Source organism: Apteryx rowi, unplaced genomic scaffold, assembly GCF_003343035.1.
Source record: "Apteryx rowi isolate R43461 unplaced genomic scaffold, aptRow1 scaffold_30, whole genome shotgun sequence".
Taxonomy (NCBI): Eukaryota; Metazoa; Chordata; class Aves; order Apterygiformes; family Apterygidae; genus Apteryx; species Apteryx rowi.
Genome location: NW_020449419.1, coordinates 485,478 through 508,485, shown reverse-complemented (window position 1 = coordinate 508,485; position 23,008 = coordinate 485,478). Strand labels below are relative to the sequence as shown.

Below are 23,008 nucleotides of genomic sequence, written 5' to 3'. Positions count from 1 at the left end.
AAAGTTGCATAAACATTATTTAAATGGTTTAATAGTGTTTTTTGTTTGTATAGAACGAACGTCACCTGGCACTGTTGGTATATGGCAGCACAGTGCAGCCCAAAGATGTGTCCAGCAGTACCCACGTAATGGCACACCTTTCTATTCCCATGCCATCCTCTGCCGACCACCAGTGACCTCCCAGTCCAAAGGATACGTACCTCGCTTGCTATGGCAGCATGTTACCCATCCCCTTGTTACGTGGCCATTTGAGGAACTGTTTCTGTGTCAGTGAACTTGTCCTGCAGCTGGGTCCTCTGAAGTAGGGGCTGTTGGTTGCCATATATATGACTGTGAGTGAACACATCCACCAACACCAACTGCTACCCTTCGAGAAGGGCAGCAAGGCAAGGATGCTGGGTTGTGTGTGTCCTCTTCAGCTGCCAAGAAAAAGGTGTAGGGCAAAATGCTCTTCCCACACAGCTAGAAGGCCTCAAAGGGATAATCCCTAATAATTTCAGTTTATTGGTTCTTGCCTGGAAATGAGAGGAAACAGCATACAGCTGTGAAGAGCTGGGCCAACRATAATAGTTATCTCTAGATAACTAGAAAAAAACTCGCAAACCTACACTCAAGAAAAGAGCTGCAGCTCTCCCCTTGCAGCTCCATCCTCCATGCCAGAAGAGCCGGAATAGATATTTGGTGTCCAAAGGCACTGTGGGCACCATGTAGGTATTTCCTACCTAGTCAGTAGGAAATACTGGGTGGAATTCAGGATACCTAAATAAAGGCCTAGGTGCTCACCTGTATTTTAGGAATCTGAAACACCTTTAAAAGTCTGGCCAAGAGTCCTTTCCTAGAACTGAAGCTTCATGTTTTTCAATGAGTCCCTAGTCAAAACACCCATCATAACAAATGCACAGGCATCTCTTTTGCTGGATGTGGGTGGTTTTGACTCCTGGACTGGTTATAAGAAGCAATGTCCTAGAGAACGTGAAGTCTAGGAAGATGAGTAATGCATGAAGTGTGGAGGCAGTGAGAGATGATCCATGTATTATGTGCTTTTTATTTAATAATTCATAAATAAATATCAGCTTTCTCCAAACTGCCCCTCAGCCTAGCAATTACATGTTGGCTGATTTCTTGTTAGTGCTGTTCTTTTATAATAACAAACTGTTCCCAAAGCCTCACATCCAGAGAGTTAGACAATCAAAGTACTGTGTGCAGTTTTCCACTAAATTCATTCAGTTAGCTGCAATTAAAACAATACAATTCAAAGCCTTGTGTGTTTCCCTGCAAAAATACAAAACTTCAGTTGTTGCTATTAATATATACAACCTACAAGAAAGAGTTAACAGAGCCCCTTTGTCTTCCCCGTTGTAGTAGAGTAATTTTCTTATCCTTTTCTGTAGATGGCCTGGCAGTCATCAATATTTCTTTCAGTCACTATTCTTCAAAAGACGCACACTTTTCATTCAACTGCACAGGAAGAAAAGAAATTCAATGGGCCAGATTCACTCTTGGGCCAGATCCACTCACCGTGGTTACCCTGGGAGGAATCTGGGCAAAAGTGCAGGGGTTGGTTTTGTCAAGAGGAAAATTAAATTTATTTACCAGGGAAGAGGTCCCTATTTTAGCAAGTGGTAATCAAATTTCTGTTTAGATTTTACATAAATATATCCTGTTTCTGGAAAAGCAGTGCCTTGGTGAATACTGATCTCTGCTCAGCCATTTAATACAAGTGACATAGGAAGTTTTAGCATCACTGTAGAGCCATTCTTTTTTGATTTGTTTTGTGGGACTTCGCTAATGAAACGTGATGACAGTCTAACTAACATTACACCCATTTCACAGGCAAAAGAGAGAACAGAGGCTATATCTTGCCCCATGATATGTTGTTAAGCCATCTTAATAGAGCATTTGTGGCTGCCTCCCTTATCACCAGCCTCACCCAGTACTGGGCAGATTTCCTGCCATCACTGAGAACAGGCTCTAAGGGTGCTGTGGTCAGGTCACGGTCACATCCCTGTAGCCCTGGGAGGCGCTACGTTTGTCCAAGTCTCACCGTGTTTCTGGAACTTCTACTAGCAAGCTGAAAGAAATTTATTTGAAAGACCACATCTCTAACTGTTGATGAACATTTCCAGCAACAGTCTAACAAAAAAAGAAAAAAAAAAAAGAAAGAAAAATCTTCTCTATTTGGCACAGGTTTTTTCCAAATGTGTTTTTTTAGCTTACTTCATTATAACAGAGATAACACTAGGCAGATAGCAACTGTATGTGTTCTGTAATAAACATACTTTTCATAAGGCATTTCAAGGCAATTAGATTACTAAAAAAAAGTTAAACTTAACATCTATGCATACCAAGTATCATATTGTTGCGGTATGCCATATATAGTAAGGCGCTATCTGTGAAATCAAAGAGATATTTCATATCACTTTAATACACTGACATTATCAACTGACCTATAAATACTGATAACATTTGCATTATCATCTACACTTCACTTTTGTAATGCTTTCAAGTGCCCTTATGTCCAATACCTGAAAACATGTAATTCAGTGCCACAGAGTAACTCCAAAAATCACATGAAGGAAGTTCTTTATTGGTTTCTCTCAACGACTTCCAGATTAAATCTCCTCATTCTATAAACACAGGAGAGGTTTTCTGTAAGTGTCTAGTCTAAAAACAGATGGTCGAAGTTAGTAGATCTTTTCAATCCAGGAACAAAGGACCCTGCAACTGGAACACAGTTAATAACTCTGCTGATGACACACATACCAGAACAAAAAACAGCACCTCACCCCTCAGTATCATTAAGAAGAACAAAACCATATTTAAGAACTAAAAGAAGATGACAAAGCACACAAAAGGAAAAGGGTGGTGTGGGAAAGTATCAGCCTTTTACCTACTCACCTTTCAGACATTTGGCTTCATTAAACTCCCAAGTATCAGTGCAAGAATGAGCATAAATGCCAGAATGCCTAGGTGAGGAATATGCAGCTATTGTAAATCTGTTCTCAGTAGTGTTCCAGATCAGTGCTAAAAGARGAGTTATGAGTTACATTCATTTCAAGTAAATATGAGACTATCTATACCCAGTTCAGGCCTTCATTAGTCATCTTCTATTTGGGAAGAAAGGAAGAAATTACAGCTTCTGTAAAACAGTTTTCATTTTTGTCGGTGACAGAAAGTGAAAGTGAACAAACTCTGGCCCTTCTCCAGTTCAAGTCAAGGCCAGTTACGTGTGCGAGTCCCTGAGAGCAAGCCCTAGTCGGCCTAAATACAGCTGCACTTACCTACACTGTAAGCGCCCAGGTCAAAAGCAGTTGGCTTGAGCTTCCAGAACGGGAAGGATTTCACAACAAAACGTCCTTCTAAATAGCGGTTGGTTGCACAAACTCTTCTTGTAACAAAAGCTTTCTTCCGTAAAGTTTGCCAAAATACTTGATCTATACCAGTCACACGAGACGAGGAGCAGAAACTTGCAGTGACCTTTCAGTCCTGTGCATCTTGAATCGTTTCTGTTATGAATGAGCAAGTGTTGTCCAGGCCTCCCAGAGCTGGGGAAGGAGGACGAGCAGAAAATCCCTGGAGTCCTCCAGAACCTTACCATTCCCATCCAGCCTTCTGTAGAAACATTTCCACTCTCCATTACTGATGCTAAACAAGCCCAAGGATACACTGAATAGTAACAAATCAGGAGCAGCTAATAAAATTAAACTAACTGAGCTAGACAACTTTGCTATATTGAATGAGATAAATTCTTCTCTGAAGCAGCAATGACAGTAGTGGAGAGAAAAGCAGCAGATGCGGGGTGACACAGACCTTCAGCTGGGAAGGCGATGGGCAGGCCTTGGCAGGACTTGTGTAAATTCTGTGGTCTGGTCCTGGAGGCTGTGGCTTCAGTCCCAGGTCCCAATCCCTTACCACAAACCACCAGAGACTCCCCTGAGTAAACGCAAGGCCAGATCCTTCTCACAGAAGCTCCATCAAATTTAAATACCATACACCCAAAGGGGCCTCAGGCTTAAACATCCTGTCGCAGGCGCAGTTATTCAACACAGCAATATCTAGGCAGCAAATAACTGAACGGACTGGAGCATGAGACAGCTGGGACTCACTCAGCCTGACAACTGGGAAAAATTCTCGGACCAGGTCTCTTCCATGCAGGCCGTCTGTTTTTTAGGCCACCCCTCAGGAGTGCAGCTCAGTTGACGCCTCTGAATCAGGCACAAGGGCTGCAGATACTTAATGCACGTAGTCCAGCAGTACCCTCTGCACCATCATCAAGGTCCAAGGCCAAGCGCTGCTGGGCGCTTTCCACACATGAGGAAAGAGGCAGACAGCAGCCTCTGTGCTTCATGGCTAATACAAGCAAGGCCTAACAGGCAGGTTTGTCCATTTGCAGTGGTACTGCAGAGTGGCAGGGCATCTCTGAACCACTTGGTGCTCAATGATCTGATTCCCAACATTCGAACGTAGCTAATGACGCAGCAACAGCGGCTACGCAACAGCAGCAAACACAGTCTCTATTTCTGCACATTGGGAATGAGGCAAACCTGCATCCGAGCCCATGGTCAGAGCTGCCCGACCCACTGACCAGAGCCAGACAAATGAAAGCCGCCCGTGGGCAGCCGCAGCTTTGCACTTCAGTACAGATGTATCTAGAGAAAGGAGAGAGGGCAGAGCTGAGGCAGTGTGAAGGCTGGCGAGAAGGAGGGTGTCTGTTACTTGAAATCACTCTAAAGCATGTTACAAATCTGTTAAATCATTGTGGGTTACCCTGTATTTCAGAGTAAATTAGTAACTTTTCAGAGGGAGTGAAGAAACTACCACTCCACTTTTAAATAATGAAAATGCTAAAAAACCTACACTTAACAGCTCTAAAACTGCAGCAAGTCACCCACCAACACCCACTCCTCTTGTCAGCAGGCTTTTTTCAGCTTTGCCTATTATTTGTGTCAAGCCAGAAATGTTTAATGTTTGCTGCACTTATCCGCTCAACTTTAAGGAGACCCAAATGTTGCAATATATACCTGTGCCACTGACCTCTTTCCACCCAGCTGTTTGATCTAAATAAGTAACAAACACAGTTTCCAGAATCATTTGAATTCATTGGCTCTGAGCACATAGCTGTAAAAAAATCTGCTTTAAGATTAACATCCAATTTTATTCATGCCTGAGGCTTCACCACAGCATCTATTTTTGTAAGATTAACAGCAAGATCCCAGTTCTCCAGAAATGTAAGGAGTAACAGACAATTGTAGAAGGGAGATGATGTTTCCTAACCTGTCCTGCTCACATCCAGGACAGTACATTTTCCTAGCCCATCCAGTGGTGGGAGTAACTCATACTTGCATTTTTGCACCCACAAAATGCAGCATGTGTGTTAGTCCTTCTGCCTCCCATTAGCTGAAATGCATTTCTGATGAAACTGAGTGCCAAAAAATACTAACACAAATCTCACATGTGCAAAGTGTCCCCTGAAAGACAGCTTTTACTCTGGAGGACCTAGGAAACAGCCATCTTCCTGTACCTTGCACAATAGCATTTTGAATCATCTAACTTGAAAAGAGGAGTATATAAAATGAGCATTTGCTATTTGAACTAATCCATTTGAAATGAATATACAGGAAAACACTTCTTTTTGAACATGGCAGTATGAGGACAAATTGAGGGCCATTTTTAACTTTAACAGCAGAAGAAGAAAAGTTGCTTTAAATAGTGCCTTTGGTATCTGTCAATTAGAGCTATTGCATTGCTGTCAGCTTGCACTCCTTTAGTTCCAGCTTTGCTCCATCCTACACAGATCCGTACAAATCAATTGTCTCTTCCAAACATGCACTAACCACTGGAAAGTGAAATTAATAAAGTGCTAGAAAAGCTGATTCATAAAGCTGACACTCCTGTGCCCAACAACTCTGGGTTTCTCCCTTCCAGCTAGCTGTTTGAGGAGGCAGGCAAAGTGGCAAAAGATTATCAAATTGCAACTGTCACTCCTGACAAAATGCATCTCAATGCTAGAAGGAATTTTAGGTTTTAAACTAAAACACCACCCCAAAGGGTTTCTCAGAGCCTGTCAATATCTGTACCTTGGATGGAAAGCTACCACTGAGCACAGTGTGTCCAACATATAGAACCTGCCACGAAATGAAGTTCTTCATAAGAAAGCTCATCTCAGTCTTGGTTGGTAACAATAACAAGGAGACAAGATGAGACCATCAGTCTCAATTGTGAAGACAATGTTTTCCTCCCATATTATTCTGTCTGTCATGTTCCCTTCAGGTTCCAAAGGAATCCCTGTCTCATACATCATTATTTCCCACAAAGCTTGAAAGCCATCGGGGGGGTTTCTTCCTGCCCACTGTACCAGCCTTGATGGCTGAGTACCTTCAGAACAGTGACAGAGGCCTCTGCCAGCAATAAAGGGGAACATCTGCATACCAATWAAACTGCTAAGCTCTGAAGAGTTAAAAAAAAGGAGGGAAAAAAGCCTTGAAAGTAAATCCGAGCCAAGTTCTAATTAATGCCCTAGGCCCCGATTCACCACAGCACTTAGGCATGTAGTTAACTTTAAGCATGTATTTAGTTCCATTGAAGTCAAAAGACGCATTGAAGAGGCAAACTATATTAGCACAATTTAATACTCTTTGGGCTAATTAATCAGCCACAGAAATTAACTATGAGAGCTGTATTCCTTATTTTCTCTGCTGTGACATTTCCAAATGAAAATGCTTGGATGCCTCTGGAATATGCAAAAAGCACTACCTTTTCTGGCTGTCCTGGGCTGGTAAATCCTACAGCTGTGCAGGTCAATCCCTAAGAGCACCCAGAGGGGCTGATTTGTCCCTGGAAGTGGCAGGGAAGGGCAGCGAGCAGCGCTGGGAGAAGGAGGGAGGCTGGCAGGCGGATAAGCGCTTGGGCAGAACTGGTGAGGTTACCAGAGAGCGGTGAGGACAGGATCCCTGCCAGGGTCCAACAGGTAGGCAGACTGCAGCCTTTTCCAGACCCAAACAGCAGCAAGGGCCAAACTCTCCTCAATTTCAGGACCGAACCCTGCAAAAAGGAAGCCCAGAGTGCACTCTCTGAATAGCTGAACAGTCCCAGATACATCCAGGCTTTTTCTCTGCATGGGAAGGGCAGCATGGTGAATGGCTGCCAAAATGGCACCAACAACTTGCAGACTAAATTTAGCCTGAATGGGGTCTCCAGAGGCCCAAGACTACCAATTTTTCAGCTCCTCTTGACTTGACAAAGGGATGCATACAGCTAACCTCTCTGAAAATCAGGATACAAGGAGAAGAGCTGGCTAATAAGGGTCTTCTTGGTGGGATTTCTGCAAAAATTAAACTACAGAAAGTTTACTGAGCTATCATTAATACTGTGCATGGACCAATAAAAGCCAGTAAATCGAGAGCAGGGGACAAACTCCTGGCTGACAGTACCTCTTTATCTCATCTCATCCATTTTGAAAACAAAAAAAAAAACAATAAAAACAACCCCCCAAAAATTAGAATGCCATGAGTGTAAGACACAGTACCAGCGCGGCTTTTCAGATTAACTTTGAATTTCCTTGCTTTCATTGGTTTAAGAGCCCTATTGTTACTCTCTTGTTTTTTTAATTGTAGATACTAAAAATTCTTTTATCTTTCAAAGTCCTTAAAGTCTGTTATATAAATACATAATTAAAGCCTCTTTCAACTGGGTATAATTTACTCTATAGTTTACAACAGCTGCACTAGAGCTATTACAGTTTATCATTTAAAAGCCTAATTAGGGGCTTCTTAATTAGTGGATCCTTCAGTCACTAGACTGTGACTGTGTAAAAGATGCTTGGCAGCCATCGCATGTTACAAATCTGCGTGAAATGTTTGCCCAAAAACAGGGTATGTACAAGTCCAAAAACTCACTCGTCATCCCTGTAGGTCAGCCCATCTGAACAGGCAAACCTCTGCGCTAAACCTGCATTCATGTCTGCAAGCACATGGCTTGCCTGCACGTGTCCTTTCCCCTCACGCACAGGTTGTTGGAAACCATCCAAGTATACGGCCACAGGGCCAAACTAGGCATAGAGGAGGTCTGAAGGAGGGTCTAGCAAGGCGAAGGAGGAGAGCAGCTCAGCGCCTCCCTCTGCACAACACCCACCTTCCTACCGTTTGCTCCACTGCCCTGGATGCAACTCCCAGCCGAGGCTGAGCATTGGAGTCTTTTCCCTGGACTCCTGAGCACAGGACTGCTAAACCTGGAAAGGGCTGCTCTCCAGCTGCCCTGTGTTCTGCACCCTGTCCCTGAGCATCTACCGTTTGCTGCTGAGACAGGCAAGCTGCCAGCTGAGATGAGCCTGTGCTCTGACCCACTGAGCAGATCCTCCTTGGTCCCAGCAGTCCCCACGCTGCTCTGAGGAGGAAGAAGGGAAGCCAGTTACTGCCTTTCATTTTTAAGCACCAGCACAAATTTCTCATTAATCACCACCAAATTAGCAGTCAGTCACTAAGATTTTCAGGGCAGTATTTGCCTGGGGAATGGACTCTATCTTCTTCATCCTTGGCCCCTAGATGGCATGGTGTGGGGAGAGAGTTGGGGAGCTCTATCTCATCTTTACAGGTATCACCACTGAAAGGAGCCTTGTATCAGCTCATGGCTCTCAGGAACCCACAGCTCAGGGAGCAAAGAGCTTGTCCAGACCAGAGGCTGGAGGACCGGTGGGTTTTTGTTACACTTTCACCTGTCTGTAGCACAGCAGTGTTACAGAGGGTCAGATTTGGGGCCTGCCAGTGTTTGAGAGCATTGCTTTAAACAATACAGTGGCCAAATCATGAGTTTTTATTGACTGCAGAATAATATAAATCAGCTATTGAAAACCTGTATCATTAGCGCTATTGCTTTCCACTGGTAGATAGCTGCAGTAATGGATTGGCCTCTCCATCTCATCCTCCCACTGGAAAACAACATATACAGGACCAATCAATAATCTGATCTAAGTTACTTGTAAACGTGTCAGGTGCAAATCTCTCCCTTTCTCAAAGGTTTTAAAGATCAGACATTTTTGCAAAATTTAGGCCATGCAACACATTGCTTTGGATAAATTGTTGTTATGGTGGAAAACAGCATAACCAGATCCACCCACAGTGTTACACGGAAGTTTTAAATAGACAGCCAATATCTTTATTATATGCATGTATTACTTTGCAGGGTCAATAGCTCAAGATGTTCCTTTGCAATAGGATAAAATTCCATTTGAAAAGCATTTTTTGTAATACTCCGTGTTGTAGAGGAGCCTCTATTTGACACAAAATAACTAAATTACTTCATCAGGGGATTTTGCCACTCTAATTTCTACACCTGAAGTCCTAAAATACTTTCAAAATCAATGGCAAAATCCCATTGCCATTACTAGGGCCTGAATTTCATCGTACTGTGTCACAACATATTACCCACTTAATTTAGTGTTGCCAAATCTGAAGTCACAGAAACTCTACAGGTCACAGCCTTGCTTTCCCATGGGTCAGTGGAGAAGCTGGAGAGGTCCTCCAGCTGTATGAAGGTGGTATCACATTTACTCCATCAGTCTGATTGAAGCATATATATGCTTTTCTTCCCCTTACCCCCTTCTATAACTTACACACACATGGAGGAAACATAATTAAGAAGATTTTAAGGCAGGTCAGAGGGGAGCTGAAGCACAGTTGTGTTACAGCCTCCAAGGACATCCACAGTAATGGTGTTTTCTGAGTCCTGTTCTGGCAGTCCAACATCAAGATAGTCTTTTGGGGAGAGAACAGAAAAACAGTAGCCAAAGGTTTTTGGAAGGCAAGTTGTCACCTTTTGAAAACCCTTGTGGCAAGCAGTCTACAGACTCAACTGATAACTTTACAGGGACATCACATTTCTTTGAAGTGGCCTTCATGGAAAACTTTGCACTCTAAATTCCTGGAAATCCTTGCCCCCTAAACCAAACACCCTTTTAAACAGGTCCTTGTTTTACAAAACTTACATTATATAGACCACGTGTAAGTTCAGTGGTATCCAAAGTATTGCTGTGGAAAAGATTTTATCTGAATCCATTTTGCTTTGACTTTCGTGACATAAGGGCATGCATGGCCTTTCAGAAAAGGAGGAGGCCACAGTAATGTAGTGGCTGGGTTCCAGGTAGCCATGACCGTAAAGTGGAGGTGAAAGCTGGAAGAGAATTGCTGCCATTGCAGCTTGAAAACAGGAGAAAATAAAAATGAGCCAATACGTTTTGCTTCCAATCAGTTCAATCCAATCTGCCTGCTGGCCCCAAGTGAGTACCAGGAAGCTCCTTGTCTTTGCAGCTGAGCAGATGCACTGCAGCCCACGCCATGGAAATCTTCAGGGAGCAGAGCGCCAGGGCAGCCGGCGTGTGTTCTGGAGCACAGCACCTTCCTCAGCGTGGTGGCGTCTCTGTGAGGCTGGGACAGGCTGCAGTGGCTGGCCTTGGCCCGATGGTGTAGGAGTCCAAGCACCTGCACTCAGCCCACCGTCGCCGCAGCTTTGCAGGCTAGCAGCTGCACCGCACCGTCCCTAGGGCTGCGTGGCCTGAATCCCCGATTGCTACAGCCCTCTGTGGCTCAAGAAGGGTCATTTATACCATTGCTCTATTCATTTTGCCTGAAAGCAGCATGCACATCCTTTGTGCTTTATGAGTTTGAAAGATCCAGTGAGCCAGGGACACATTTGGCCTGGTCCAGGTACATTCAGCTTGGATACATTCAAATGGAAAGGCTCCCAAAAGAAGAAGAAAGAAATGGATCCCTGGCAAACAAGAGATCCTTTTTCATGAGGGCAGAATCATGGATTATCTTTTTGTGTACTCTGCTGTTCTGCTCCCTTTTTCTTTTTTTTTTTTTTTGATAAATGAGAACACACCAGAAGAGCTCAGCATCTTCTTTCAAAACTTCTCTTGTTCCAGCCTCCATCACAGTTCTTCCCTTGTCAGCGACTGTACCACTGCGATATACCTCTGCCCACGCACAAATGCATTGGTTGAAGGTATGAACTGGAATCTCTCCGTTAAAGGAACAAGCAGGCATCCCAGAGACTGACACAGCTGCTATTTGCATGTAAAAGAGGAAAAAAAGGTGCATGACTGAGCTCAAATTAGCATGAGCAAAGCCTCCCACCGCATTTGCAAACTAGGGCTTGCACAGTGGTGCTAATAGAGGTGCACCCTTTCCCCACAAAGAAAGATTTCTACCTCAGCTATAAGGGAACCTGGCTAACGATAGCTCACAGAATTGATCATCCCATGAACTTTTAAATCCCCTTTTTCCTAAAATTTGCAGAATGCTAGAAAAAGAGACACAGTAGACAGGGCAAGCTGGATATGCCCAAGGTTTAATTTTGTCCCCACTTCCAGCTCAGTTCCTGGAGCCAGCTAGGGCTGTTTTCTATGGCCTCCAGCACTTTTGCACTCCTAGATTTTTGAATATCCAGTAATATTTACAGTAATCCATGCATCTAAAAATGAAGGCATTCAAAATGAGCAGGGCAAATTTCAATCTTACTCTCCTTGTCTCATTTCCATCATGTGGGAAATAAGGACCATTAACCTCTTTTTCACCATCCGCTCTTTCACAAGGATGCTGTGGGGATTCATCTGTCTGCAAAATCTTGCTGAAGACATACAGCAATACAAAACTATCAGATTTTGCATGGCCTTTGTCTCTTTTATGGCTGTGCACATACATACATAAGCATCCGTGCCTGTGCACACACCTACTGAGTCATAAAAGAAGGGGATTAGATGTCACAGTAGACTATTTTAGCAGTGTAATTTTATTAAGAAGCATCCCCCAAAATAAACTGCATTTTGAGCTCTTCTTACAGAGGAGTTATAGACTCTTTTTACTTTATCATCATACTTTTATGGAAACTGTTGGAGCAATTCAATGCCTCTGCTATTTCCACAGTAGCTTTAGCTCATCTGAGAGACTAGAAGGAACAGCAAATACAGATGTTAATGGTAATCAAAATCAAAGCTAAACCCTACATGAGGAGAAACAAATTCCAAAATGAAAAATTCGATTACACAGTACCTGTCTCCTGTCTTGACTTCTTCATTATACGTAGAAATTAACCCTGTCATTAAGTACTTTGATCAGGCTGTACATAAGCAGCTTATAATAGCATGAAATCTGCCACAGCAAGCAGGCAAATGAACAAGGGGAGAAATACTGACATCTAGGCTGCTGTCAGACATCAGCTGCGCCTACTCCCTCAGGGCCAAACTGCTGGAGTAAATGGGGTTACTCCAAGGATTAATTGCTCCCTCATGGTTTGCACTACTTCAGATATTACCACTGAAACTTTCTGGAAGAGGCCGTTGTTTGGAGATCAGTAGTATCTTTTTAAGATCTTTGAGAGATTCAGAATTTGGGCTCTTGTAACTGCTCTTAGGCTAAAACTTGGTGTTGAAATTCCCAGCCCAAGATGGAGCACTGAAGCGGCAGGTCGTCAGACTGGTCAAGGTTTGCGGTGTTCAGAAATGAGGTATGGCATCATTTCACATGCTCCAGCTCCAAACATTTGTCACTTAAACTCGGAGTATTTTTGGATTGTAATACCTACCACAAGCAAGTGTGCTGGGCCCTTGAGGGTTTTTTCTGATTTGTCTGTTAGGGTTTTGGAGCAGAGGTTGGTTTCCTTCAGGATGCATTTAACTCAGCGTAACTTTACTCACATGTGACACTATCTAAATTCCTTGCACATAGAGCAATGGTCAGGGCCAATGGGGTCTCTTCCCAGCTCTGCCCTTGGTCTGCCATGAATCCTCCCTTACCATTTCAGAGCTTTGTTTTTGAGCAGCTGGATTTCCTGTTGGCTCTTTTCACCACCTTGTTCAGGAGACCCTTGGTGTGGGGATGGGCTGAYGGTGGCCAGGTACCACATCTGCCTCTGAGCACCGCCGGGGGGCACTCCGTTTTGTTTAGAAAGTACAGCTCAGATGTTCGTTCCTCTCTGTTCTCCTGGCATAGCTGGGATGGGATTTCTGGTGATTTGCCAAGTACAACAGACACAGACATAACGGAGAAATCCTGACCCAAGAGAGGCAAAGGCAGAGTTCCCACTAACTTCAAGATGGCCAAGATTTCACCTTTAACGTCCTAATAAAAGAACTTGGCTTGGAAAAACACTAAGCAAATGCACAGACTATTTGTTTTTTCATGCCTTGCTAAACATACTTCAGAACAGACATTTTATTATTTCTAAAAGCACTGAAATCCAGCATCTTCCCCTCCTTCTCACAATCTATTCTTTTATCCCATTGCTACAATCAGCTCCAGGACATTACAGCAAGACATTGCTATCACCACAATATAGACAAACTCAGCCCAAGACCAAAACAGCTCAGATAAAATATCACAGGCACCGTGGAGCTTCCCAGCATACTGTTCTCACTCTATAAAACTGCATATCTACTCTTGCTCATGCCCCACATACCAGTTATGTGCATATAAAAATGGTCCTTTCCAGATTCACAAATACTCAGGCACTCCTTTCTGTACACAGTCATGTACAGAATGCAACAATACTACACCAATATGAACATATACCAGGCAGATAATGCTACAGTTATAGATATGGGCACTCTGACCTCAGCTACAGAGTGGGTGGGCATTTTGAGGTAAAAACCCATAAAAGTGGGAGGAAGCGCAGTCACCCACCAGCCAGGTAGAGATGGGAGGCCTCCCAGGGGACGGGGCAGTGAGGAGGAACGGTGCTCACAGAAGGCAGTTTGCAGGGAATGGAGCTAGCTAGAGGCAGTTTTTACATCTGGCTGTAATGAACTGGACCAACCTTCCTCAGTGCATGCGTGATCCCTAGTAATAAAGCAAATCAGACATTTCTTTTGAATTTACAGTTCCTGTTCAAATTCAGCTGTTTAATACTGGTGGGTATTTTGCCTACACTAGAAGTTGCAGTAAGTGTGTACCTGAAATTTTTAGCAAAACTAGAATTGCCTAACAATCCAGGCTGCAAATGTAGGTTACATAGAGCAACTACCATATCGTTATCATTTGACACTTTTTCAATATGTCAGCTTCCTTTCTAAGAATAATTCACAATTAATAGCAATTTTATGTAACTAGCAGCATGCCAGGGATCTCTTGCAGATCCTGTCCCAGAACAATGCCTTACACATCCCTAGATTCAGCAAGACAATCAAACCTCATCTGCAAAGTCTTCCTGTGATTACTCTCTTTCATTCACTTCTTCAGTGGTCTGAGGCTTGGTCTGGCTCCCGCTGAACCCAGTGACCAAATCCAGCCTTCACTGGAGAATGGCAATGTGCAGAATTAAGGGCTCCAGTCCTGACTGAGAAAGACATTTTTAAAGCGTGACTTACCCCTAAGCGTATATGTTCAGTAATCAATGACATCATCTAAATGCACAGTCAAGCACGTTCCTAAACAGCCGGTACCATAACCTAGGAAAACTCCCTGGAGCAGCTTTGAAGCTGCCCTCAAATAACTCCCAGCCTAGCATGGAAATGTATCGGTCAGGGGCTTGTGGGAAGTGCAAACAAGAGGAGCAGAAGCAGCTACAGTGGAACTACTTTTTAAAACACACCTCATGGCTGTTGGGAGACAAGGCCAGAACCTTGTTTAAAGTTTAAAACTGAACTCAGGAAGGCGCAGCTGTTCAGGGACCCAGGATGAGTCACAGGCATGCACTCAGGGTATGTGAAGAAGCTGGCTTACCTAAGCGACTTTCTGAGGATGGTAAAAATCATAGTTAAGATAAACTAAGTTTTATTAAAGTTTTGTTTTCACTAAATCTTTGTTCCTGCTGTTAAATTGGATTTAAAGCAGTGTGGTAACTTTATTCCAATAGTAACAAATTCCAGCTGAGGAGAACRGCATGTATCCAAATGCAGCTGGACCTGCTAGGTAGAAATGGCTGGCTCCAGAGTGCGGAATTATGGCACCCTCCTCCTTTCCAGAGGTAAAGCCTGTGGCCGAACAGAGTCTCCCAGATACAACCAGGACACTCAGCACCTGCGGCTGCTGCTGAAGCTCATGGGAATTGCTGGTACTCAGCTCCACTGAGGCTTTGTCTCTAAGAGAAGAATTTATGTTTCTTTATCATGAGCTCATTGATTACACAACCAGGACCCTACAATCAAGACATACCCTTGAAAGGAACTTGTTTTCAGTACCGCTTTGGAGTGGGGCACATATACGTGCTTCCATATATAAGATGATGTATGAACCCCAGCCACACACTGGAGAAGTTGGTATCTTGGTGTACTCCCAGTGTTCCCCTCAGGGAAAACTGCTCCAAAGCAACTGCAGATTAAACACAGGTCACACATGTCCAGAGAATTTTGCTTTGACAGGCCCATGCCTTATGGACAGCAGGCTGGGGCTTGTGGCTAGAAGAACACAGGCCTACAGAAAAGTATGCTAAATGCAACTTCAGGAGGCAGTAAATGTCAGGAAAGCAGTGCACAAAGCATTTCCAGACCTGAGTCAGACAGAGAACGAAAACTTGAAGCTCCCTAGAACTAAGTCTAATTCTCTTTCATATCTGCAGGCCTCAGAGGTGCTGTCAGGTAAAGACTGTGAGTCATGGGCATCTACAACATCTTTTCTCAGCAGTCTTTCTCCTATCAGTCTGCCACTGCTCCTCCACTAAAGAACCAGAAAGTCTCATAAGCCAGATCCAAGACAGTGACAAGGAAAAATATTTCTTTCCCATTTTATCTGCACAGGCTCTCCAGAGATTGAATAGTAAAGAAAGCAGAAAGGAAAATACTACACCACTTTCAGAGGCCTGTCCTCATTACAGAAGATGTCCTCACTTCTTCATGAAAATCAATGTGGTATACCCATACTTGGTTGTCAAGTAAAGAGCCTGAAGACACTGTGGAGGGTGAAAGGCAAAAACTGATATTCCTTACTGAAGAATGGGATATGAAAGAGCTGTGCCTCTAGAAAGGACTTGCTTGATAACACTCTTCCTTCATTTCCAGCTGCTGTAGTGAGCTGAACCCTCCTAAAGGGAGGGACTCTTGAAACCCTCTTGCATTACTTGTGAACCACATGTTAATAAGTTGTATCAAATGATTGTGAACTTGGTCTTTTTTACTAAATGCATTTGTTTCCCAGAATCACAAACACCCATGAGTGGAATAACGGCAGTAACACAATGAAGTGTTGAAGATAGCACTGGAAAAATTACTGCTGGTTGCCAACAGCCTTGACTGAGCCAGGGGAGCCTACAGCACATGAGCCTCTCCTGCCCTGCTGCTGCCACATCAGCATCAGCGCATACAGCGCATCACATGAYGCGGTAGACAACTCTCCCCGCATCTGCCATTTAAATCTGGCCAGAGACACAAAAATCTAAGTGAATTGTATAGAAAGAATACCTGCATGTGCCATGACTGATAGTGGTCACTCTGATGAGATTTCCTGTGGTGCGATTTCCTCTGACCAGAATATCCCATCACTAACTCTGCGCAGATTGTTTCCCAGTGGGGAGGAAGCTTGCTCTGCTCCTGGGCAGCAATCATCAGGCTGGCGGTATAAAAGGAACAACTGTCCAGATAACATCATGATAATCCAACTGGCTAATTACTGCACAGGAGAATAACTCTCCAAACAACTCCACTCTTCCCTGCTTTATCATCATCACCAATCAAAAACACATCCAGGCAATTTTTGTCATTGGCTCCAAGTTATAAGAGAAACAGAAGTCTTTGCTGAGCTGAAATCATTAACACTTGTCTTTTAAAAAGCTCTTTAGAAGGTATCTGACAAACAAATTACTTGGGTCTTTAAAGGAAACTTCTTCGGGGGGATTCAGGGGAATATTTTCGAGTAGCTGGTGGAACAGAGGTACTGGGAGCACCTGCGCTACTGTTCACTTTGCAGAAGAGGTAAGCCATGGAAACGAAAGTAGAGCCACTGGTGCAGGTGAACCATAGCTCACAAGGTTATACTGAGGTACACTGGGCCTGGACTGCCTAGCAAGACTGTCTGGAGAAGGGCTGAAAATCCTGTAACAGCGCCCTTCATGTTCCTGCTTGATTGATGTCCATGATTTTCCTAGGAAACACATGAAAATGAACCAGATAGCTCCACAAGCAGCAGACCACTGCAGCCAGGATCCTTATTCATCTGTGCTTAGAGGCAAGATTCCTTGCTATGAAGACAGCACAAGCCATGGCTGGCATTTCCCTGCAGCTGAGGTTGCCAGGACATCTCTCCCCCCAGTGCCTCTCTCCACACCTCCCCTCTCCTGGGCCTATAAGCATTTTCTTTCCTGTACCCACTCACCTAATTTCATGGAATTTGGTCAGAAACACCTTTTTGACCTCTAAGCATCTGGCAATCTAAGCAAATTTGGATGAAACTAGTCAGAAGGTCCAAAGTTACACAGGAGGAAGGGCACACTTGTCCTGGCAGCCAGATTTCAGTGCATACTCAAAACTCTCCCAAGTGTTCAGCGTCTGCTTTGCCATAAACCTCGAGAAGAGCTCCACAGCACCACAGTGCCAGGGCAGCACCTCCGTCCCCAGGTGGGAGCCCATGGAAAGGAGCACATTCCTGGCAAATCCCATGCCTTACAGGCTGCCTCGGTGCCAGCCTGGCACTCCATAGCCACTGTCCCGAGCAGCGGTGTAGGAACAGCCATCCCCTGCACACTGAGGCCATTCCCTCAATGCAGCAGTGGGTCAAAAGCAAAGCATAGTGCACATGTGTATGGACAAAGGTTGGGGTGGCATTCCCAGCAGTCCTTTTTACACCAATATGCGAAACCCAGCTATCAGACCCTACCCAACAGCTCACCTATTTCCTTCTGACAGCCTTCATTGTATGGCTAGCACATGAAACAAGATTTTGCTATGGGCAAGTAGAAGGCCAGAAGCAAGTCTAGAAGTAAGGGGTTTTATTTCTTACTGGCCAGCTTGATAGCAGAAGTGCCATGGTCATTCTTTCTAATTTCAGGGACCTTTTAAATAAAGTTCCACTCCAGAAGCCAAGCATGAAAGGAGAGGAATGAAAACTCTTTGATAGATAAGATATTACAAGAGACTGTCAGAATCTTGGTAGGAGAATGAAATAACACTCTGGATACTGTCATTGAAAACAATAATGAAAGAGTACACCATTTTCTTAACTGAAGTACTATCAAATCTATGTTACTGCCACACAACACATTTTTCCTCCAAAGGTGCCAATTTCAAGCTATGACTATTGATCTCTATCTAACACTCAAAATTAACTGCAGTACGAAGGAAAAGTGGCACCAAATCGTTTGAGAACATCAAACAGTAAAAAGCCAATGGGGTCAAATCAAGGTCAGAATTTGATGAGTAGGGTGTCAGAAATTTAATCCATTTTGTCTAAGATAATGTATAGAGCCAGTATTGGGGTTTTTTTCCTTCCTTTTCTGTAATTTTTTAAACCAGCTTCTCTCAAAAATATCACAAAACCAGACCTCAACTTTTTCATGAACTTTTTTCCATGACTGGAGAGAGAAAAGATTAAATGGACTGAAACACAGATGGCAATTATGCCTCTGTTTATTTCCTAATGAGTCACAAGATTATTTTCTGCCTTCTGCCACATCATTTCAGAATACAAGAAAACCTTATCTTGAAGGAGACTTGAGGAGACAAAATAACACTGTTAAAAGTCCCAGTCCAGCAACATACTTAAATACATTAAAAAAAGAAAACCCCCATGAGTGAAATCCCATTCACTTAAATTCAAATTCAGTGATGATGGGTAAATCTGTACCACTGACTGGCAAACGTGGTATCTATCAAATTGATTACTGGTCTCATGGCAAAATATTCAAAAGGTCTGACAGTGAATGACACATCACATTCACGTTGCAGCATCTGGAGGAAATTAGTCCAGAACCATGGTTAAAAAAGGCTTCCCACCAGAGCCTGCAATGCTCATGCCCTCATGCCACCTCCCCGTTTGAGTTCGTATCCCTCTGTGTGTGCCCAGGATACCCCMAGCCTCAGGGACTCGACCTAGCTCACAGCCAGGCTGAAACCTGCATCCAGAAAGGCTGGCCACCTCCCCCACGAGCGGCAGGATAGGCATGAGCACACCGGTCCCCCGCTGCTAGGACTCTCCAGGTTGGCAGTGGTCACTTGCTTTTAAAATCCAGGCTGAGTAAACGATTTGATAGGGGGAACACTGTCTGCTTCTCATATCAGTCTAGTAAATAGGATGCTCACGAAGCAGAAGATGGGTATTCATCAGGTCAAACCCATGTCTCGCACCTCCCCAGAAGGCGCCTTAACCACAAGGCTGTGGATGGGGGACTCCCCTCTTATCCCGCTGAAACTGGGTAGCACAGATTCAGGCTCTGGTCCTAAAAGGGCTGAACCTTCACCCCTGTCATTAGGACACATATCTGGAAGAAGCGAATCCTTCATCTGAGGACTCTTCGTATATTTTACCTGGGGGGGGGGGGGTTAGAAAATATGGATTTGGACCTTGTCAGGAGGAGTCCAAGTGTGGACCTCCCACTTCCTCACACACAAGCACCAACCTAATATGCAAAAGAGGACACGTTTTAAAGGGAGAGCAGGGCACATGCTCCCTTTGAAGTGCTCAGCACTGTCACCATGCTGCAAGGTGCTTGCTTTCTGCTGTAGTAGGTAAAGGCATCTGTAGCCAGGAGATACCAGGTGCTTCAGAAGCTCCCATGTCCTGGGGGTTTTCCGTGCCCTGGCTCTAGGGTTTCCTTGCTTAGCACCAGGGGATTCCTGAGGGCACTGGGGAGCGTTGGACTCACCCCGAGCAGCTCCAGAGACACCCATGACCCATGCGGCTGAAACAGGGCACAGTTTGGCTGAGAAACTTGTTACCTAAAAAATGTTCCTGACAGAGAGCGAGGCTGTTTTGGAACACTGTAAACATAACAGGAGGGGGTGCTGAAGAGAATTAATCTTCATTAAAAATTGGATTTTCACCAAAATGACCTTTTTCACTCTAAGTGCCTGCTTTGCATAGAAAATTGTACAGAAATTCTTAGTTCTTAGTTCTGTTTAAACATTTTGCAACTATCATAATACAGATCCACATGGCAGATCAGCATGTCTCTGAGGTTAGAGAATAAACACTGCCAAAAGATGGTGTTTCTTTTCCTTTCAAAAAAAAAAAAAAAGAAAGAAAGAAAAAAAAGATGCAACAGCCCTATCAGTAGGTGCTGTATCGCATCTGAAACTTTCAGTTTCACTCCTTACCTATGTGACGTATATACCAAGTGGAGAGGGATCTTACTAAAACCTTCCAGGATGAAAATCTTCAGGCTAGCCAGTCTGGAAATTCTCTAGCACATACAAAAAAATTGGTTTCAACAGTGCTGCTATTTTGGCCCAAATGAACTGACAAATTAATTAAAAGAAAAACGACCTCATTAACAAAAGCAGCTAAACATGAGCTAAATACAAGATTATTTTGAGACACTGAACTGCTACTATATAGCTTATTCAGGTAAATCCATTAAAATTCTGAGTAATTTTTAAAGCATATTTAAAGCATGTATTAAAGTATATATTTGTTTGTCTTATGATCATGGAGAAACTTTTTTTTTTAAGAACTTAAGTTAGCTTTCTAAATTAGAGTGCAAGACAGTCTCACAGACTTCTCCTAGGCACTTAGCTTTCTGCATATCTAGCTACTAAGTTAAGAGCTTACTGAATTTTTAACATTTACTTCATCAGATTCACTTAGCTTACTTTAGACTTCTTTTATAAAAAGTTTCACTTAAGTAAGATGAAAATCACTGATTAACCTGAGACTTTACTGCACAGGCAGGAAAATGGATCATAGGCCATGTAGCACAGCTTTAGGGAGATATTTGAGTTTTTGATATTTGATATATTATTTTGATATTTGATATTTGAGTTCTTGATATTTGATATACACATCTGCCTGCCCAAGAAAAGGCTTTCTACTTGTTTTGGAATTTTATTTTTTTTTAAATAGAATTTCTTTTTTCCCAATTCCTGGTAATTCTCGTGGCTTAGTTTCTACATATATACTCCACAGAAGAGGTAAAGTTTACTGGTGTATTAATATTATTTCTGTACAATGCTGTATGTTTTCAATTAGGCTCACTCCCACAATCGTTTCCATATCTAGCCACTTGCTCTTCTTATTTCTTGATAAGTGATGGCCCCTATCAGGAAGCCGGGGGCGAGTCTGTTACTGCTTTGAGTAAACAGCCTAAAGGTCATTTTAGATGTTGGCTTTGACACTCTTGGTTCAATAGCCACCCACCACAGTTGTCACCATTAAGCTGAAGTTAACCTCATGGAAAAATAGCCTCTCAGTGAGTCCTGTTGTCTCTTCAACAGACCAACCTACCAGTGGGCACTTAATGGTGGAATAAGGAAAATCCTATTAAGTTCCCCTCATAGATTCCTGACAGCAGCATTTGGTCTGGGGTCAGGATCCAAGTGCTCTACGTCCTCCATGAGGTCAGCTGAGGTTATGGGAAAGTCTTTGAGTTAATGGAGTCTTTGAGTCCCAGTGACTCCACATTGGTGCCCTAGCTCTCCCAGCCAGTGCTCAAGCACCTCTTAATAAGGATTTTTCATAGTGAAAGGGAAGGAGCAGATGGGATCCCAGCTACACACACACAATGGACTTCAGCAGCCATGGCTATGCATACTAGAATGTGAAGGGGTAAGACCTGTGGCTAATACTGCACCCCCACTTTGGGTATCCACCAACACAGCTATTGCAACAACAACCAAAAAAACCCCAACCTATACCTCTGCTTTTGCTCCTGCAAGATTAACCAGTAGAAAGCACAGCTTTGCCCAGACAGATGCATCCACTGCTGGAGCGTGTTGCCAGAGTACACCACCAGTAAGCCTCCAACGGTAAAAGGTCATTTCACCAATGACACGCCTGGCTGCCGTCTCCCACACACCTCTTTAGCATGAAAGCAGGAAGAGCCCAGCAGATAGGCCTAATGATGCTATCATCTTGCAAAAGGAGAACAGTTGCATGACTGAGAGGCAGAGCAAAGACCAAAGCACCCACAGGGCTGATATGGCAAATATGCCTTGCAATGACCTCTCTACAGATTGAATGGATACATCTTTAATGAGGGGCACCATCATCCATGGCAGAATTCAGAGAAATTCATTACAGAATAACCAGTGAGACCCCTTCAGGAAACGCTTTGATATACAAAGGCCATTTTCTTTTCAAAATTAGTTACTTCAGGCTCCTAGTGTCTCATGTTAGGCATCTGAAGGTAAGTACTTCAAAGGTGATGAACAGAGGACTCGCTGAAGTGGCATGCAAAAAGCTACTGTGGATTCAGGCCCCTAGAGGCTATTCTGATCCTGCCTGGTGCTTCACCTCTCTCCCCCTCACCAGTGAGCAAACAACTTAGTGGCAAGGCATCTCCAGACACTCTTAGTCTTCTCCAGCCTGGGAACTGCACTTCCAGTAACTGAGGCACTGTTGGGTCTTCCAACACGAAACTGTACGCCCTACTGGAAGACATAGTCTGTATCCACTTTACAAAATGGAAGAGGAGTACAACACTGCAGACATCACAAGGAGACACAATAGCTGCAGTTTCTGCCTAGGGACACCACAATGTCTATATCAACCCTCCTCATCCAGCTAGAGAGATAGGTCTGAGTCTCTCCCATATGACAGTGTTGACTGTTAGTAGAAAGGGATTTATCTAAGTCAGGGGACAGGTTGTGCTGATAAATTATCTCCACTTGTCTGTAAAGAAAGGTGGAAGGGAGCATATGTCTTCCTGAATTTTCACATGAAGTGTGAAAATCCTCGTGTCCTCTTTCTCTCACCTCTGCATACCTCAAAGTACCAGAACCTTGAACAGCTGAGGGAAGACAGCAAAAATGCACATATTCTTCAAAGATGCTGCCCTCTTTTCAGGGTCAGACACCCAGGCCACTGTATGCTCCAGCCCCCTTTGCTTCAAGACGCACACAGGACAGCAGCTACCCAAACATCCTGTTCTCCTTTTC

The 23,008-nt window shown here is 43.7% G+C and overlaps 1 long non-coding RNA gene across 24 annotated transcripts in view; it reads right to left on the bottom strand.

Moving 5' to 3' along the window:
* Positions 1–1,093: 1,093 nt before the first annotated feature.
* LOC112968068 overlaps positions 1,094–23,008 on the bottom strand; it is a 62,691-nt gene continuing 40,776 nt past the window's right edge. For 11 of the 24 annotated variants that reach the window (XR_003254240.1, XR_003254236.1, XR_003254235.1 and 8 more), the window contains one exon: positions 2,250–3,612. This is a non-coding gene — a long non-coding RNA (uncharacterized LOC112968068). Of the gene's footprint in view, positions 1,459–1,930; positions 3,613–4,634; positions 4,650–11,044; positions 11,060–16,517; positions 16,533–23,008 lie in introns of those variants that run through there. The other 13 variants (XR_003254219.1, XR_003254215.1, XR_003254221.1 and 10 more) reach the window with 13 other exon arrangements.